Below are 9,245 nucleotides of genomic sequence, written 5' to 3'. Positions count from 1 at the left end.
GATACACCACATACGTAACTAACACAACAAGCCCGCACAAACACCAGCGAGCAAAACTAACTTAAATAACACCCATCCCAAAACCTCAACAAGGAACAGGTGAAAACAATTAGACAAAAACAAACGAAAAGGAAAAAGGGATCGGTGGCAGCTAGTAGACCGGCGACGACAACCGCCGAGCACCGCCAGAGCAGGAAGCGGAGCCACCTTCGGTGGTATTCGTGACACAGCAGCCATCACAACATCTATTTTCTGTGCTATGAACGCCAAGCCAACCTTATTGAAGCATAAATCACTCGTTGGCCTATCCCCCTGGGCTGGCACAAATCTACTACTCACTGGAATCCTCTTGGGATCCCTCACTCTTGATCCATCCTACTCAACTTTCTTCACAGCCTCAGCATAACACTTTCTGCACTGCATTACTCTGACGATGGCCATTTCAACCTGCCTCTCTCACACTGGACACTTCCGATCCCCAGCAACATGGGCACCCCTACAGCTGACACACAACGTTATCCACCGAAACTACACACTCCTCTGTCCCATGTCATTCTGCACTCTTCCCACATCTTGGAATCTCCCTCCTACACACTGTTGCGACATGACCATCAACGTTGCACATAAAACAATGCAGTGGATTCGGCACAAAAGGTCTAACAGGATAACTGATATATCCTAACATGACTTTGTCGGGTAGGGGCTGACGCACAACCTAAAAGGACTGACAGTGACTCCTCTGTTTCACCATGCTCCCCACCAGGTCTGCGACGCACCAAACGGCGGGCGTCACAAACACCTGGAATCTTCAACCAATTGCTCCTCCTCCACACTTAACACTACCCCAGAAATCACTCCTTTTTCAATGGAGCCCTATTCCTAAGAGCAAAGCAAGAAACAGTTCCTGCTCCCTCTGATCAGAAAAAACACAACGAAATATCACAAGTCCACTACAGGTTATCGTCACTGATTCAACTGTACCCAACTCTTTTCTCGCCCACCCTGAAACCACAAATGGATCTGCCAAAAGGCACTTTCTCCAAAAATGTCACTCCTTCTGGACCAGATTCTTCTTTATGTCCAACGATTCAAAGCTCGGCTTCCACCTCACTTAACTCGGCCCTCATTCACTTCCGTTTCCCCCCCAGAACTCGGTCTGGCTCACAGCTCACTCTGCTTGCACTACACATCAATCTTCTTCAACACCCCAGCTCCATTTTTATCGCCATCTTCCTCAGATTCAAATCCAACCTCTGCCTTCCTCATTCTCTTCAACCTCTTCTTCCTTTTTTCCCACCTCCATTCCTCCTCAGAAATCCACGTTTCTGTGTCCCAATATTCCTCTTCTTGTTCCATGATTCCTACTACAACAGCCCCAACTGCCCCCTCTCACCCGGAATAAATCTTTATTGTCGCGGGTGACTTTATTGTCGCGGGTGAAAAATATATCAGATAATATCACCAACATGTATCCTGCTCCACAAGATGATCTAAAGTGCTTGACCATGTATAGACAAACATCGTGACATGTATAAAGCCTTCCCCCACCTCCCATTTTGGCCAATCAGATCAGGTCTCTCTGTACCTACTCCCTGCCTACAACCAGCAACTCAAGAGGGAGCCACCAACACAGAGAATAGGGAGGAGCTGGACAGAGGAGGCAGACTCAATGATGTGTTAAAAGATTCATCCACCCATCACTTGGCAAAGCCCACCACTATGTATGCACGTTTTCTTAAGCGCTACTGGATGGATCAATAAATAATTACTGTGGGAATTAATATCACTGAATGACCATAATATTGGAATAAAGTAAGCTAATACCATTGAAGTCATGTATCAAATTGTTGCTTACTGAAACTCCCAATCATCCAACCGTTTTAAATCATTTAACGCAATAGCCGTGTGTTATCAACTATAATTTCAGCACCATTTTGATTGGATTTGAGACTAGGGTGGGGACTCCTCTAGATAAATCATTCAATGTCAGATTTTTGTTTTCACTGAATCTCTGTTTGGATATTTGGTTACAATTAGGCTGGTGGTAGATCATCTATGAATCAATCAAATGTATTTATAATACCCTTTATAAATCAGCAGATGTCACAAAGTGCTATACAGAAACCCAGCCTAAAATGCCAAACAGCAAGCAATGCAGATGTAGAAGCACACTGGCTAGGAAAAACTCCCTAGAAAGGCAGGAACCTAAGGAAGAAACCTAGGCTCTGAGGGGTGGCCAGTCCACTTCTGGCTGTGCCGGGTGGAGATTATAGGAGTACATTGACAATTAGGCCAGATTGGTCTTCAAGATGTTCAAACGTTCATAGATGACCAGCAGGGTGAAATAATAATCACAGTGGTTGTAGAGGGTGCAACAGGTCAGTACCTCAGGAGTAAATGTCAGTTGGCTTTTCATAGCAGAGCATTCAGAGTTCGAGATAGCAGGTGTGTTAGAGAAAGAGAGAGACGAAAACAGCAGGTCTGGGACAAGGTAGCACATTCAGTGAACAGGGCAGGGTTCCATAGCCGCAGGCAGAAAAGTTTAAACTGGAGCAGCAGCACGACCAGGTGGACTGGGGACAGCCAGGAGTCATCAGGCCCAGATCCTAGGGCTCAGGTCCTCCGGGAAGGGAGGGAGAGAATTAGAGGGAGCATACTTAAATACACACAGGACACCAGATAAGACAAGAGAATTACACCAGGTATAACGGACTGACCCTAGCCCCCTGGCACATAGACTATTGCAGCATAGATACTGGAGGCTCAGACAGGAGTGGGTCGGGGGACACTAGTAAGCCAGTGACTCAGCCTCCGTAATATGGTCAGAGGCAGAGAATCCCAATTGAGAAAGGGGAGCCGGCCAGGCTGAGACAGCAAGGGCGGTTCGTCACTCCAGTGCCTTGCCATTCACCTTCGCATCCCTGGGCCAGACTACACTCAATCATAGTACCTACTGAAGAGATGAGTCTTCAGTAAAGACTTAAAGGTCGAGACTGAGTCTGCGTCTCTCACATGAGGCAGACCATTCCATAAAAATGTTGCTCTTTAGGAGAAAGCCCTGCCTCAAGCTGTTTGCTGAGACATTCTAGGGACAAGGAGGCCTGTGTATTGTGACCGTAGCGTATGTGTAGGTATGTACGGCAGGACCAAATCGAAGAGATAGGTATGAGCAAGCCCATGTAATGCTTTGTTAGGTTAGCAGTAAAACCTTGAAATCAGCTCTAACCTTAACAGGAATCCAGTGTAGAGAGGCTAGCACTGGAGTAATATGATCAAATTCTTCGGATCTAGTCAAGATTCTAGCAGCTGTGTTTAGCACTAACTGAAGTTTAATTAGTGCATTATCCAGGTAGCCGGAGATCTATACGTTTGCTAATCTATCACTCACTGATCAGACACATTTAGCATGCCATATTGTATTATTTTGCTATTGACTCGCGCATAGGCAACTCAAAAGCCTGCGGAGGTTGTGAAATATGAACACCAGACTCCTATCCTTTAAAAGAAAAACAGATTTGTTATTATTTTCTGTGTGTATCATGATGAAGATAGTTCCAATTTAAAACCCTACGCCTGCTCTCTACTAGGTGTAGAATGTACGTCCAGGCGTAGCTCATAGACGGGCTTACGCCCAGGTGGTGCAGGCATCATTTTTATTAGAGTTATGACCCACTTACGACCAACTGGTGCAACCGGACCCAGGTCTTTTCACTCTCCGAGGCTGACGTGAAGAAAACTCTCAAAGGTGCATACTCACAAAGTTGCCGGCTCAGATGGCATCCCTGGCCCCGTCCTCAGAGTGTGTGCTGACCAGCTGGTGGGCATCTTCTCGGACATCTTCAACCTGTCCCTGTCCCAGGCATTAGTCCCCACCTGCTTTAAAGGAGGCCACCATCATCCTAGTGTCCAAGAAAAAGAAGGTGACATGCCCAAATGACTGTCGCCCCATCATGCTCACCTCGTCATCATGAAGTGCTTCAAAAGGCTGGTCATGACCCACATCAAGGCCAGCATTCCAGTCAGACTTGACCCACTCCAATTTGCCTACCGCTTCAACAGATCCACGGAAGATGCCATTTCCATTGCTATTCACACAGCTGTAACACATCTGGACAAGAGGAACATCTATATGAGAATGTTACTGACTACAGTTCAGCATTCAACACTATTGTACCCTCCAGGCTCTGAACCCTAGGTCTGGACACCACCCTCTGCAACTGGGTCCTGACGGGCAGACCACAGGCTGTGAGGTTTGGCAAAAACATCTCCTCCACACTGACTCTTAACACAGGGGCCCCCCAGGGGTGTGTCCTCAGTCCTCTGCTGTACTCCCTGTTCACCCACGACTGCGTGACTTTGCACGACACCAACTCCATCATCAAGTTTTCTGACGACGCCGCGGTTGTTGGCCTGATCACCAACAACGAGGAGCCAGCCTATAGGGGATAAGTAAGTGAACTGGCATTGTGGTGTCATGACAACAACCTCTCCCTCAATGTCAGCAAAACAAAGGAGTTGATTGTTGACTTCAGAAATCAGAGGAGGGAACATGCCCCCATTCACATCAACAGGACTGAAGCAGAGACATTTTTAAGTTCCTTGGTGTCCACATCACCGAGGACTTGTCATGGACCAACAACACCAGCAATCGCCAAGAGGGCGCAACAGCATCTCTACTTCCTAAGGTGGGTGAGGAAATTTGGCCTTCCGCCTCCAATACTACCACTGCACCATCGAGAGTGTCCTGACCGGTTGCATCATGGCCTGGTACAGGAATTGCTCCGTCCACGACCGCAAGACCCTTCAGCGGGTGGTGAAGACGGCCCAGTACATCACTGCTTGAGGATGGCACACAGCATTAGGAAGTCCTCACACACCCCAGTCACGAGCTGTTCTCTCCCAGACGGTATCAGAGCATGAGGTCTGATACCAACAGGCTCAGAGACAGTTTCTATCTACAAGCCATCAGACTGATGAACACTTGACCTGGGCTGACCACCTAATCTGATTCTCTGCACCTTTTTAGCACGCTCACTCACTCATGCACACATCCATATGCAGTGCATTCGGAAAGTATTCAGACACCTTGACTTTTTCCACATTTTGTTACATTACAGCCTTGTTCTAAAATGGATTAAATAAAACATTTCCCTCATCAATCTCCACACAAAACCCCATAAAGACCAAGCGAAAACAGGTTTTTAGAAATGTTTGTACATTTATTACAAATAAAAAACGGATACTTTATTTACATAAGTATTCAGACCTTTTGCTATGAGACTCGAAATGGCATCCTGTTTCCATTGATCATCCTTGAGATGTTTCTTCAACTTGACTGGAGTCCACCTGTGGTAAATTCAAATGATTGGACATGATTTGGAAAGGCACACACCTGTCTATATAAGGTCTCACAGTTGACAGTGCAGGTCTCACAACTCCTTATGTAACTGTCTGAACTCTTGCCCATTAGCCATCAAACTTCTGGCATTCCATTGAAGGATTAATACCATTAGGAAAATTAACCAATACATGATTCCTGGCTGGACTGATTCTCAATCTTATTGAGGTCATCCTGTACAATTTCCCATGTCAGTCCTGTAATCCCAAGGTACCTCATTGCCTCCTCCACTATGATCTTCTTCTTCTTCTTGATTGCTGCTGTCACTACGTCACGCCAAACCTGCATCCCGATCTGCCCTGGATTACCTGCTCTTCTAGGTGCCCTTGACTGCTTCTGCATACGCCATTTTTCACTCATTCCTCACCTGCTACACTCCCAACTCTCTTTTCATCACCGAACAACCCAGAATATGCCGCACTATGGCACCCCCGCAGTTACAGCACTTTAACTGGACCGTCTCCAAATTCCCCATATGCACGTTTTCCCCCACACTTCTCCTATTGCCTTTACACACTGCCGCCACATGCCCAAACATTTGAGTTATAGCGATGCAATGGTCATCTGGAGGCGCTTAGCCGCCCTTCAAGTGGTCCTTTATGTCTTTCATGTTAATCATTTCTGGAACTCCTGTAATAACTCCCATCACCCACTGCCGTCCAGTTTGATCCGGCATGCTACTATCAACCACAAGTTTATATACCTGCTTGGGTTTGAGTTCCTTCTTATGCTGTTTAGCATTGAAACACACCACCACCAAACTTCCATCACAAAGAACAGGCTCTGAATAGTACCGTTTTTTGCTTTCGTTTGAAATTCATGGTATTTGCATGAATTTGGTTAGTGTTTTTGTTTTTGGTAATTAGTATTAATTTGTTTATCCAAAACATATTTTGTTTTTGTGGTATTTTTTACTATGCCGTACAGTAGATGGCGGCAATACACCTTATGAGTGTAGACATAGTTTGGGAAACCCTGATATAGAGCCTTTTGTATTCTCTGCTTTCACCAGGATCTAACATTTTTTGGCCCAAATATGCCAGTCTAGAACCCAGGTACTGTATGTCTGCAAAGCACATGCACGTCTCCTATGGTACATGGGCAGGGTTGGAGAATAACGGATTACAAAAAAACGTTAACTGTAATCGGTTACGTTACCAGAAAAAAATATTGTAATCAGACTACAGATACTTTTGAAAAGCAAGATGAGTACTTTGAGGATTACTTTTACATTCAGAAAGGATGTTTGTGAAAAAACATCTTTGACACTTCTCTGTTTTTTTCAATGACATTCAAATCAAAATGTGTTTGATGGATTGTGGGAAAAGAACAGGAATAGGCTTTTGTAGGCTACAATCTAATCTATGTCTTACAATGGTGTGACTGCTGTCGGCATCCAAAGATTACCTATCTTAAATAAACGCTTGGAGGTAAGGATGACAGCAGTGGTGGAACATTCTTCCCCCTAAAGTCAGGACAGAAAACGTCTGAAACCCTATCTCTTTGAATAGTAAATAACTCTCAAGGCGCCCCTTGAGAGTAATGTACTTTTGTGATGTGTTGTTGTCTTGCCTAGCTATCTTGAGATGAATGCACTAATTGTAAGTTACCTCTGGATAAGAGCATCTGCTTACTGACTAAAACGTAAATGCATTCTTCACCCTAAATCAGAAGCCTAGCATCAAATCTTATGGAAAAAATGAAGTAGACCCAAAACCAAATTCAGAAGTTGTAAGCCTATGCCTACTATTTGACCAATATGCATGTGGCCCACTTTTCAGTTAACATGATCATTCATGATCTTTCACTTTAAATGAACCAAAGCAAAATTATCCCTTGCCTATCTCCTTCAAAAGAAGCTGCAGGGCTATAGAAATAACAACCATATAAATAATAGCATTCAAATACATTATTTCATTCCTTACTGTTTTCCTTTTTCATCAGTAGTTCTGGTCAGGTGAAGCAGATGCTAAACTACAGGACTGTTTTGCTATCACAACTGGAACATGTTCCGGGATTCTTCCGATGGCATTGAGGAGTACACCACATCAGTCACTGGCTCTATCAATAAGTGCATCGGCGTCTCCACACTGACTGTACGCACATACCACAACCAGAAGCCATGGATTACAGGCAACATTTGCACTGAGCTAAAGGGTAGAGCTGCCGCTTTCAAGGTGCGGGACTCTAACCTGGAAGCTTATAAGAAATCCTGCTATGCCCTCAGATGAACCATCAAACAGGCAAAGCGTCAATACAGGGCTAAGATTGAATCTTACTACACCGGCTCCGACACTCGTCTTATGTGGCAGGGCTAGCAAACAATTACGGACTACAAAGGGAAGCACAGCCGCGAGCTGCCCAGTGACACGAGCCTACCTGACGAGCTAAATCACTTCTATGCTCGCTTCAAGGCAAGCAACACCGAGGCATGCATGTGAGCATCAGCTGTTCCGGACGACTGTGTGATCACGCTCTCCGTAGTCGATGTGAGTAAGACCTTTAAACAGGTCAACATTCACAATGCTGCGGGGCCAGACGGATTACCAGGACATGTGCTCCAGGCATGTGCTGACCAACTGGCAGGTGTCTTCACTGACATTTTCAACATGTCCCTGATTGAGTCTGTAATACCAACATGTTTCAAGCAGACCACCATAGTCCCTGTGCCCAAGAACACGAAGGCAACCTGCTTAAATGACTATAGACCCGTAGCACTCACATCCATAGCCATGAAGTGCTTTGAAAAGCTGGTAATGGCTCACATCAACACCATTATCCCAGAAACCTAGACATACCGCCCAAACAGATCCACAGATGATGCAATCTCTATTGCACTCCACACTGCACTTTCCCACCTGGACAAAAGGAACACCTACGTGAGAATGCTATTCATTGACTACATCTCAGCGTTCAACACCATAGTACCCTCAAAGCTCATCACTAAGCTAAGGATCCTGGGACTAAACACCTCCCTCTGCAACTGGATCCTGGACGGGCCGCCCCCAGGTGGTGAGGGTATTTAGCAACACATCCGTCACGCTGATCCTCCACACTGGAGCACCTCAGGGGTGCGTGCTCAGTCCCCTCCTGTACTCCCTGTTCACCACGACTGCATGGCCAGGCACGACTCCAATACCATCATTAAGTTTGCAGACGACACAGTGCTAGGCCTGATCACCGACAACGACGAGACTGCCTATAGGGAGGAGGTCAGAGACCTGGCTGGGTGGTGCCAGAATAACAACCTATCCATCAATGTAACCAAGACTAAGGAGATAACTGTGGACTACAGGAAAAGGAGGATCGAGCATGCCCCCATTCTCATCGATGGGGCTGTAGTGGAGCAGGTTGAGAGCTTCAAGTTCCTTGGTGTCCACATCACCAACAAACTAGAATGGTCCAAACACACCAAAACTGTTGTGAAGAGGGCACGACAAAGCCTATTCCCCCTCAGGAAATGAAAAAGATTTGGCATGGGTCCTCAGATCCTCAACTGTTCTATAGCTGCAACATCGAGAGCATCCTGACTGGTTGCATCACTTCCTGGCACGGCAATTGCTTGGCCTCCGACCACAAGGCACTACAGAGGGTAGTGCATACGGCCCAGTACATCACTGGGGCTAAGGCTGCCTGCCACCCAGGACCTCTACACCAGGCGGTGTCAGAGGAAGGCCCAAAAAATTGTCAAAGACCCCAGCCACCCCAGTCATAGACTGTTCTCTCTACTACCGCATGGCAAGCGGTACCGGAGTGCCAAGTTTGGACAAAAAGGCTTCTCAACAGTTTTTACCCCCCAAGCCATAAGACTCCTGAACAGGTTATCAAATTGCTACCCGGACTATTT

Source organism: Oncorhynchus nerka, linkage group LG24 (genome assembly GCF_034236695.1).
Source record: "Oncorhynchus nerka isolate Pitt River linkage group LG24, Oner_Uvic_2.0, whole genome shotgun sequence".
NCBI classification, from domain to species: Eukaryota; Metazoa; Chordata; class Actinopteri; order Salmoniformes; family Salmonidae; genus Oncorhynchus; species Oncorhynchus nerka.
The sequence above is the reverse complement of the archived record's forward strand: the minus strand, read 5'-3'. Positions refer to the sequence as shown.